The following is a 12,047-nucleotide window of genomic DNA, read 5'->3' as shown; positions in this document are numbered from 1 at the left end:
GACTTAAGGGTCTCTTTTCAAGCAAGTCTCCCCTGACCTCTCTGACCCGGTCCAATCTTGTTATAGGTTTGTAATATCTTACGAAGCAAGCCTTCTTCATAGCATTTGCCACCATTGCAGATTTACATTTGTTTGTGATCTGATTTGATTGTTTTTTGTCTCCTGACTAGACTCCAAGGTATAGTAAAACTAAGATCGTCATAATATCTCCGGTCCTTGACATTTAGATGCTTGATAAGCAATTTTCTTTTCTTTTTTCAGAATTAAAAAAAAAAAAAGCATAACATATCTGGAATTCAGGATATTTTCAGTCTTTTATGCAATCCTCCTGAAAAAAATATTTTGCTCAACAAAATGTTTGATAAATAGTGAGTGGTTATGAGCTCAAGATTGTATTTCCTGGAAAATGCCTAGACCCCAGAAATTCTGTGTCCAGTTAAATATAAATCCAAGGACATATGAGATCTTGAACTGATGCAGGCAGAAATAACTTCCTTTCTGAACCCAGAGGACACAAGGAGAATGTAAAGAAGGAGATCCTTCTACCTGCCTTCGGAGATGAGCTGAGGGAGGATGCTAGGCAGAACCTAAAATCTCAGCAGAAAGTCATTTCAGATGCTTCAAGAAACACGCTAATGCATGAATGAAGCTCTGAAGTTATACAGAATCTGGCGAAACATGCAAGTGCTCTACACATGGAGTGTTATTTAAACTTTGTGATAATGTCGTATTAATATGCCATAGGCATCATGGTTTCCATGTCATAGAAGAATGGACGGTTCTGATAAGACAAAGAGGTGGCATTGGAACCCAGGTTTTTCCTTACTCCTTAGTTAATATTATTTTCTCTATAGCACCGATTTTTCAAAGCTGGCTGACATTGGGATCATCCAGGGAATTTGGGTTCCACTCTCAAAGATTCCAATATAATTTTTCAGAGATTTTACAAGTTCTAGAGGTGATTCTAGGGTACCGTCAGGGTTGAGACCCACTCCTCTGTCTCATCTCAAAACAGATTACTAGGCTAGTTGTGGGTGGAATAATAGCTCCTAAAAATATATTGCCAAGTTCTAACTCCCAGAACCTGTGAATGGCTTTTATTTGGAAAATGGGTCATTGCACATGTAATTAAGTTAAGGATATTGTAATGAGATCCTTCTGGATTTAGGGTGGGCTCTTGCTCCAATGACAGGTGTCTGTGTAAGAAAAAAGCAGAGGGAGATTTGAGACAAACTGACCCAAGGGAGAAGATGGTGAAGATAGTGGTAATTATTGGATTTAGACCCCCACAAGCCAAGAGCACTTGGAGGCACCAGAAACTGGAAGCAACAAGGAAGGCTTCTCCCCCAGAGCTTTCAGAGGCAGCATGGTCCTTGCCAACACCCTGACTTCAGACTTCCGGCCTCCAGAATGATGAGGCAATGCATTTCCACTGTTTTAAACTTCTAGGTTTATGATAATCTGCTACAGAAAAACTGGGAGAATAAATCAAGGCCTCACCTCCAGAGTTTCTCAGTCGGAAGTTTTTAAGCTGGACCCCCAAATTTGCATTTCTGATGAGTCAGTAGGTGATGCTGATGCTGCTGATCCAGGGATCACACTTCGAGAAACACCGCTCTACCTCATACAGCCCTGGTCCAGCTGCTCAGCTTTCAACAGCTTCTCTTTGGGATTTTTCCAGAGGAACAGTGAGAGGAAACATGAAAAGTGATATTTGTACACCCCCTATATTTCAGTGATCATTATTAGGAATTTCTAAAAGTGGACCAGGACTTAAAGGTGGAATGCTCTCCTCTTTCTAATTTTTATAAGACTTTCATAAGTAATGATGTAAGGCACAGAACACTAGGAGAAACCCCTCAGCTTCCTGCCCCCCAGACCTATAAATGTGAGTTCATATGCACTCTCTCTGCTTGTTTCTTGGTTGGTTGCAGAGAACGAGATGTCCCTTCTCCCACCCAGAGTTCTTACCTCCTGCGCTACTGGGGATGCTATGGACTCTCGCCATCCTCAAAGACGCTGTTCCATCAATATTCAGTATCTAGCTTTCTCTGGCTCTTACTCCTTTCCATGAATAGGTGCTCTTTATCCCTTTTTAAAATGTCTTTAGCCCATGTCCTTTTTCAGACCCACCATGCTATTTCCTTTCCCTTTAGCAGGTACGTTTAGAAACAGAGGACAATGCACTTTCTTTCCCTCCCCACTCACTTTTCAACCCAAGTAAGTTGCACACCACATTTTTTTTACACCCATAGCCTGCAGAAGTTCTCAGGTTATGGATCACGAACAATACCAGATGCTTAATTCACTGAGCCACCAGAGAACTCCCCCACACGACTTTTCTAGGCACCTTTTTTTCAGTCTGTTTTGACGTTCATCTTCCTTTTCCTACCCCTTAAATTTTGATGGTCCTCAGTTATCTTCTCTCGGCCTTTAACTCTTCGAGCAACTCACTAGTCCTGGGTTATTCATCTACTTACAGGTTTTCATTCTTTATTTCTAGCTGAGCTCTATCTCTTGAGCTCTGGACTCAGTTTTCCATTTGTTTATTTCCCTTGGACACTTGTACACCACCAAGTCAATATCTGAAATTCCCCTTTTCCTATGTCCCAATCTGGTAATCAAGCAATAGACTTATAAATAACCCTTTGGTCAAAAGAGAAGAGAAGAAGTTGCAATGGAAACTAGAAAATGTTTCAATTGAAAGATAAAAGTGAATGATATCAAATTTTGTGAGATGCAGCCAAAGCCAGTCTTAAAGGGAAATTACTACCTTAAGTGCATATAGTACTAGAAAAGAAAAAAGGCTAAAATTTTATTTTCTAAGTACTTTCTCAGGAAGCTAGACAAAACAATAGTAAATTAAGCCAGAGAAAAAAAGATAGAAGGTGGAGTTCCCATCCTGGTGTAGCAGGAAACAAATCTGACCCGGAGCCATGAGGTTGCAGGTTTGATCCCTGGCCTTGCTCAGTGGGTTACGGATCCGGCATTTCTGTGAGCTGTGGTGTATGTTGCAGACATGGCTCGGATCTGACATTGCTCTGGCTCTGGCGTAGGCTGACAGCTGTGGCTCATATGAGACCCCTAGCCTGGGAACCTCCATATGCTGCGGGTGCAGTCCTAAAAAGACAGAAAAGACAAAAAAAAAAAAAAAGAAAAGAAAGAAAGAAAGAAAAAAAGAAAAAGATAGAAGGCTATCATAAGAATGGGAGTAGATCTTAATTAAAATATAAAACAAAAGTACAATAAAGAAAATCAACAAAGCCGAAAGTTTCTTCTTTGAGAAGGCAAAAAAAATACTTGGAAATTTTATAATGAAAACTGACAAGGAGTTTCTGTCTTGGCACAGCAGAAACGAACCCAACTAGGAACCATAAGGTTGAGGGATTGATCCCTGGCCTCGCTCATTGGGTTGGGGATCCTGTGTTTCCGTGAGCTGTGGTGTAGGTCACAGACACAGCTCGGATCTGGCGTAGATGTGGCTCTGGCGTAGGCTGGCAGCAACAGTTCCGATTAGACCCCCTAGCCTGGAAACCTCCATATGCCATGAGTGTGGCCCTAAAAGGACAAAAAGCAAAAAAAGAACAAAACAAGGATTAAAATTTTTAAAAGCATGAGTTATTAATAATAAGAAAAAGAGAATTTCACTACCAACCAATACATCTTACTATAAACAATTATCTGACATACATGTGTGTGTAGAAAAATGAATTGAATCAGAGAAAAATATCTTATGAAAGTAACCCCCAAAGAAGTTGAAACTGAAAAATCCTATATGTATATGAGAAATTGAATCCATAATTAAAGCCTTCTGCTTTAAGAAATATCCAGGCTTTTTGCCTCAACCAGTGAATCCCTCCAAATATTTTGAAAAGGAAATTATTATTGATTAAGATAAATGAGGAAGAATTCTCAGAGAAATACTTCTTTAGCTTAATGCAAAGAAATCACGTGGATGGGCAATGGGAAGTGAACTATTATTCAACGAAGAGAGAATGAACAGGTGTATGAGCATGGAGCTGGGTGTTGGGGGCAGGGCTGGTATTTGGTGAGTAGTGAGAGATGAATCTTGCTAAATGGGAGGAACCAGATTTCAGATCTCCCAGAAGTATACGAGATGGCTAGAGACCAGTGGATAGAGAACTGAGGATGGTAGATTGAGAAATGTTTATTTGAAGCGATAAGTAAGCATATATCTCTGCACTTCATCAGCTAAGTAACCAAATGAGGGGGGATGTAAGATAAATACCCTTGGAAGCTTCACGTGGGATGGGTTTGCAAGGAGTGGCAAAGAGAAGTGCTCAGAGAGGGTTGCAGGGATTGAGACATGAGGTACAGGGATTCTGGCCTGGGGTGGCATAACTGGGAACAGAGAAGGAAGTTTGGATCATGAGTTTATTCGGGAAGAAGCCAGAAAGGCAATAGAGCAGGTGGGAGAAGAGGAGGGAGAAGAGGAGGAGGCCGGCCATTGGCAATGAAGGTGGGTCTTGTTAAACCCTAAGGGCTCCACCGTAGCTGATCAGACACCCTAAGAGCCCCTTGGATACTTTGATTTTTTTCTGCACAGAACAGGTGAAAAGCCCCTCCATCCATCCAAACTTCTCTCTTCTTTTTCTTCATCCCAGCGCTGCCATGCAGCTGAAACAAAAGATATCCACAGGGCATCTGCCAAGTCTGCAGTGACCTTGCTATGGCTGATTCGACCGAGTAGGTTTGGGACAAATTTTCTGAAATGAAGCACAGTTCTGTGTATAATAAATGCATGCACAAAAATCTTTATTACTCTGTGAATTGTTTTTTTTCCTAATCCAATAAATATTATGCAAAGGTCAGGGTCAGAGGGAGCTGGAGTCTTCTCACCAGCAGAATGTAAACACCCACACAATGAAGCTCGAAAAGGCGAAAGGAGCACTAACCGTCTCCATCCTTTCAATCTGCATTTCTCCATCAATGCGCGCATTTGGTAAAACGGAGGTTCAAGGCAACGTTTTCAATTTATGAGCAATAAGGCGCAAATGGAGAAGACCATTCATGAAAATGAGAAAGTTTTCCAATTATCAGTGACATTCAACTTTAAACCCCCCAGAGCATGGTTTTCCAGAAATGGTGCAGTCAATGTGAAAATGTAACTATTGATTCTACTTTTCTGGCAACTTTGTAGGACAGAACCTTAGAAAGTTAACATCAGAGAAGGTGTTAGAGATTTATTTTCCCAGTCCATTCATGTTTCCACATGATTCTCAGATGGTTTTGGTCCTTGCCCAAGGTCATCCAGGTAAGGCCACATACAAAAGTCCTAACAGCAATATGTATAGCCAAGAATTGTTGTGTGTTTAATATGTGCCTAGCATTGCTCTAGAGATTTTACAAGCATGGATTTGTTTCATCCTGTCCAACACTATAACCTCGTTCCTATTCATAAATGGGAATACTGAGGTGCAAGGAGGTAAAATCACCTGCCCAAAGTTACATGACTACCAAGAGTCCTCTACAGCCTCAACACAGACTCAACACAGGCACTCTGACCTCACAGCATCCATTAGAAGCTTAGACAGTCTGAGACATTCTGGATGAGGGGGCTAGAAGACGAGGTATTTTCAGCGCCCCTGTTTAGATAATAGGGGTCACACAGAATAAATGAAGCAAATGCAGATACACAGGTATTTCCAGTGCATCTAAGAGAGAAAGATATTTCCAGTTCCTCCTCTGGAGATACTTATTACTAACAGTGAGCACACATGTGACTCTACTTTCCAGAATTGCTCCTTATAGCAGAAAGAAAACCAAGAAGTCCTTTAAACCTCAGTGTTTATGTCTAAAAGACGCTTTCGCCTCTCCAGTCATTTGAGAAAAAGAGAAAATCTAAATCAAGACACAGACCAGCAAAGGACTGCTGTTGCCTTTTTTCTTCTCCTTTCTAATTCTTTTAAACCCAGTCACGCCTCTGCATCTCAGATCCCTTGTCTGTAAAACACAGTGGCGTAAATGGATGCATGAGTCGAAGGTCCCATCTCTCTCAGATTCTGTAACGTCATCTTCTCTTTCGTTCCCTGGGAAGACAGGAAAGTGCTTTACATGAAGCAACTAATTTTTGGCCAGCTCAGGTGGCCTGTGGTGACAGAAGCCGTGGTGCCTGGTGATTGCCCTGGTCTGGGATGAAGGGAAGTTTTCTTTTCTCCTTCATGTCGACTATGTGGTTAAGCCTGCATTTCAGTCATTCCCAGGTTACATGAGAAATCTCATGCGGATTCCCTGCCCCACAGGCCTTTTTTTTTTCTTGTCTTTTTGCCATTTCTTGGGCCGCTCTCTCAGCATATGGAGGTCTCCAGGCTAGGGGTCCAGTTGGACCTATAGCTGCTGGCCTAGGCCAGAGCCACAGCAATGTGGGGTCCGAGCCACGTCTGCGACCCACACCACAACTCACAGCAACGCCGGATCATTAACCCACTGAGCAAGGGCAGGGATGGAACCCGCAACCTCATGGTTCCTAGTCGGATTTGTTAACCACCGCACCACGACGGGAACAGGTCTTCTTAGAGTCTTTCCCTCCCCATCATTAAGCAAGGGGGGCCTTGGGGGCAAACTCAGCTACGCCCCAGGCTTAGGGAGGTAGAGGGGCTTTGGGAATCGGGCCTTTAGCATTCCACACTCTGAATTTGGCTGAACTTTTCTCTACATTGTAATATTTGCCGAGCTGCTTTGTTTCCAAAACCTGAATATATTTTATTTTCGAGGTTTTTTTTTTTGGTCTCTTAAGGATCATAGCCAAATGGTAGATCCCAGGCTAAGGGTTGAATTGGAGCTGCAGCCACTGGCCACAGCCACAGCCACAGCCACAGCCATGTGGGAATCCGAGCCACGTCTGTGACCTACATCACAGCTCATGGAAATGCCAGATCCTTAATCCAGTGAGCAAGGCCAGGGATCGAACCCATGTCCTCACGGATAGTAGTCAGGTCCGTAACCACTGAGTCACAACCGGAACTCCCTCAAGTGTTTTTTTCTCTGACTCTCCATCCTATCTCCCTGTGTCAAAACCTGAAATCCTTGACTGATAATTAGCAGAACATATATCACCCCTAGGACCACGCCCTGCCGTTCTTACCTACCACTCACCCTCGCCATCCCTGTGGGCTGGAATCTTTTCCCCGAATCCCAACTCTGTCTGAGATTCTGCTGTGGTGAAGACACTTTCCAGATGCCCTGCTTGTTCTTCTGGATCATTCAGCACTTCCTAGAATTCACCCTGGCACGCTTTGTTCACCTGCCACATACCCCACTTCACCTTTCACCTTGCCGAGAGCCCTCTTGCCAGCTGCCCTCCCAGACTGCTTAATACCTGGAGCTCAGCCTATGTTCTTCGAGTCCCTTTTCCACCTGCCTCACATTGTCTCCAATCCCAGAGAAGAATGAATGGAGCTCCTTCTTCTGTGTTTTTTGTTTGTTTGTTTTGTTTTTGTTTTGGGGTTTTTGTCTGTTTGGTTGGTTGGTTGGTTGGTTCACACACACTGGAAATTCCTTGCAGACAGAGCCAATTTTGTGACGTTGTTATTATCTGGTGTTTAACTAGGTGCTTGCCAGGCAGGGCATGCTCAGTAAACACAAGCAGAACGAATGAGAATGTCCTGGGACTCAACGTCCTGCCCAATCCACTGTTCTTAACACCCCCCTGCCGTTCCATGTCCTAAAACTAGCATCTCCTTTCCATCAGCGCCTCCGTCCATATCACTTGCTCACCAGTAACTGGGGCATCTCCAGCAATGGAGGCTACTGCAATGACTGCACTTCCATCTTCCCTTCTGAAATGCTTGTTTTTTTTTTAATTTTTTTTAAATTAAAAATTTTTTTTTTGTCTTTTGTCTTTCTAAGGCTGCACCTATAGCATATGGAAGTTCCCAGGCTAGGGGTCAAATCAGAGCTGTAGCTGCCGGCCTACACCACAGCCACAGCAACTTGGGATCCAAGCCACATCTGCGACCTACACCACATCTCACAGCAACGCTGGATTCTTAACCCAGTGAGCAAGGCCAGGGATCGAACCTGCATCCTCTTGGATACTAGTGGGGTTCATTAACCACTAAGCCACGACGGGAACTCCAGGAAATGCTTGTCTACCTCTCTAGAACTGGTCAACTAGCCCTATGGCAACTTCCCATTCTCCATCCAAAGAAATACATGGGCAAAGCTGAATCAAAACTCAAAGAGGCGACGGATATAAATAAATCGCCCTCTGGGGCATGAGGCCTGGGTAAATGGCATTCTGCTGGTGTGGGGAAAGAGAGGCTCTCTGTCACTGTAAACTTCAAAGGATGGCAATCAGGATGAGTGCAAGTTGTCGAGCACACACAGTGCAGGAACAGCTGCATAAATAATAAATACGAAAAACATGGACTTCCCACCCCTCGAGTAGAGTTTATCAGAAGTGAAGTGGGCTAGAGGAGTAAAAATAATAATTGCCAATCAGGCAGCACTTTACATACATAATTTGATAGTGTGAGTCAAATCACACCCCCCTGTAATCAGAGCCCTCTGAAGGCTTTTTCTACCTTGCAGAGTAAAGGCAGAGAGCAGAGGGTGGCCTGGTCCCCACCCCCGGCCTCTCTCACCTCACCGTCTTCTCTTTGTTCCTCTGACTTGCACCTGTCTGGGGCACACGGTCTGCTTTGCGGTTCCTCCAGAGTTCCAGCACACTGCTGGCCTCAGGGCCTTTATACGTGCTATTCCCTCAGCCCAGATGTCCTTTGTATTCGTTTCCCAGGGCTGCTGTAACAAAATACCCTTGACTGGGGGGGTTTAAAGCAGCAGAAATGTATTGCCTCACAGGTGTGGAGGCTGGAACTCTGAAATCAAGGAGTCCGTGGGGTCCTGCTCTGAAGCCTCTAGGGGAGAATCCTTTCTGGTCCCTCCTAGCTCTTGGCGTTGGTCAGAAATCTTTGGCTTTCTTTGACTTGGAGAAGCATCATTCCAGTCACAGGGCCATTTTCTCCCTGTGTGTCTTCATGTTCCCTTCCGTCTGTGCCGATCTGCCTCTGTCCCCAAATTTCCTCTTTTTATAAGGACACCGGTCATATTGGATCAAGGCCCATCCTAAGACCTCCTTTTAACTGGGTTACCTCTACAACACGTCTCTGGGCAACAACGCAACCTGTGACACCCCCCGGCACCTACCCTCTCACTTCTTTATGTATCACCGTGGTAGTGAAGCCTTCTCTGACGCCTCATCACAAATGTCATCTCTCTTCTCCGCAGGCGTTTCCCATCCCGTGTCTGTGTTTCTTGCTTCTTCCAGAGTTCTTACCAGCCTCACACCTGCTATTTATTTTAGCTTATTAATCGTGTCCTTGTCTACCTCACCCAGTAGATTATCAGCCCCACAGGGGCAGTGATTTCATCTCCTTTCGTCCCTGCTGTCTCCCCCGTGCCTGAAACAGTACTTGACACCTAGGGGCACTCGGTAAATGTTTATTGAATAAATAATCTTTAATCCTCATAGCAGTCTTGAAGTTATCAGAATGATTGTCACCTTCCATTTTATAAAGGAGGCAACTGATGCTTGAAAAGATTAGGTATCTTGCTCAAGATAATCCATCTAATGAGTTTGGGAACTGGTGTTTGAGCAAGGTCAAATTGACTCTAAAACTGATGCTCCATCCATTAGGCGGGGCTGCCCAGGGCAGAAGGAGGGACTTCCAGCAGATGTGCGCGGAATTCTACAGCTGCCGAAATTATTGCTTTTGTTCCTCCAGATAGAACAGCACTTGAGAAACATCATCAACATGTAAATCTTCAAGTCTAGGTAAGTGGTCTGGCTCAGCTCACAATGTCACTCAGACAACTGCGACATTAGAATACACTTTGTGTATCTCTGAAATTAAAAAAAAAAAAATCCAATTAAGCAAACTACTCTTTGGCTCAGGTGATGGTTTTATTTCTCTGGGCAGATTAGAAAACCAAGAAGCATATGCAGTCTGAGTTCCCAGACATCTGGAAGCTAGGTATGTATTACTGCTTTAAAATTTTCGGCACAAAAGCTTCCAAACCAGAGCGAAACTTGAATGTCAAATTAACAGATGCTGTGGTTATAACCCCCAAACCCTCACTTAACCAGCAAACACATGTGCTGCATTTCCACGGGCAAGGAAAATTAAACAATGATCTCACTAAATCAAGCCCCAAACCTGCCAGCGAGGCAGAGGAAGTTGTTTCTGTTTGAATTATCCAGATTGGCTGTCAGCATGGATCACATCCACTGGATAATTGCTCATCCTTTCCCCTTGCTCTGCTTGCAAAGCTGGTCTCCGAGTCACTGTTGAGTGGAAATCACCCATCACTGACATCTTCCTGTCACGGCAATGATTCTGAAATCAGTCAGGGACATTAACCAGAGCCGATAGTCATGGGAAGCTGTGTCCACCCTCATCAAAGATGGTGCTAATCAGTGGTACAGGGACAGAAAGAGAGGGTCAGGCTGGACACAGGACAAATTCACAGTATAAAGGTATGTAGTATTTGCATAACCAAAAAAAGAGAAATTTCAAAAGGGGAAACCAAGTGCCAGAACCCAACATAATTATCCAACTAGGTCAAGGAAAAAAAAAAAAAAGAAAGCAAGCACATTTCTGGTTAAGAAAATCAGGGAGAACTCGGTGTAAGCGCTGGATGTGTTGATCAGATTCTTTGGTTAGTTATGTGGGTTTGGTTAATGGGTTTGTTGCCTCTCTTAGCCTGTTGCATGCGGACATCTTGGGGACATTAAGTGGCACGTTGCAAATCTTACATCCTGAGAAAAAGTTGACTCACGTCCTAAACTACACCCCATGGAAAGGAAGCCCCTTGGTCTCTGTCATGGAGACCTAACCTCCCCAAGGGGGACTGCAAATCTTGTTTTGCACAGCAGATGGAATTTAAGAAAAGGGACACAAGCTGCTACTGGGGAGACTTTAGGCCATTGTCACAGCAGCCCTGACCTCTCATTGGTTCCACTAACAAAGGGGCATCGCTTTTCTTCCTGACATGCTCCTTCTTAAGCCCCTCCAGGGAATCTGGCCTTGATATTAGTCATATATCCCAATTCTGTGTGAAATTGGTCAGAGGCCAAAAATGACTTTTAGTGTGGCGGGTGTTAAATTTTGCTTTATAGCTCTCACTTTGCGCCTCTCTAGCTTGGGTAGACCTCAGAGATTACTGTACATTTTAGTTCAGTTTCATCATTCCCATATATTGCAGTTCCAGGGAATATTGCTTTCTTAAGCCTACAAACTTTTATTACTCTATCCAAAGATGAGGATAAAGTTTCAAAATTTATTGCCCAACCTGCTTCTGTGAAATACACCCACATCTGCAAGCACACGGCTGCACGCACCAAATTGCCCGGACATGCACGTTTCAGTCAATCACCGCCCGTGAATATGCAAGCTATTGATGTGCTGTGAAGATGCAGACGGTCTGTGTGGATGCATATCACAACCTCCTTTGAACCACTTTTGAGACAAGTGCTGTGTGCAGACAAAACATTGGGACTTGCATCTCTATCCACAAAGGAGCTCCCTCCCACTGTCCTTAATGGAGAGCAATGTTTTAAATCTCTTTTAGGCCACTTTTATGATGTTGAAAGCAATGGTAGGACAGAGCCAAATAAAATGTTACAGTCACACAACTTATAGCAATGTCCTCGACGGTCAAGTCACATGAAATGATATAGACAGGAAATGGTATTCGCTAGAAGGTTTTGTCTGGAAAACACCTGTGTTGCATCTAGAACAGTCATCTCCCAATCAACAAAAAGAGCTTCCAATGACTCACTTTGTGGTGGCAAACACTATCCTCAAAAGTAGATATCTTTTTTTTTTTTTTTTGGTCTTTTTGCCATTTCTTGGGCCACTCCCGTGGCATATGGAGGTTCCCAGGCTAGGGGTCGAATCGGAGCTGTAGCTGCCAGCCTACGCAGGATCTGAGCCAAGTCTGCAACCCACACCACAGCTCACGGCAACGCTGGATCGTTAACCCACTGAGCAACGGCAGGGACCGAACCCGCAACCTCATGGTTC

The sequence above is a fragment of the Sus scrofa genome, chromosome 9 (genome assembly GCF_000003025.6).
Source record: "Sus scrofa isolate TJ Tabasco breed Duroc chromosome 9, Sscrofa11.1, whole genome shotgun sequence".
Lineage (NCBI taxonomy): Eukaryota > Metazoa > Chordata > Mammalia > Artiodactyla > Suidae > Sus > Sus scrofa.
Note: the sequence above shows the minus strand (reverse complement) of the source record.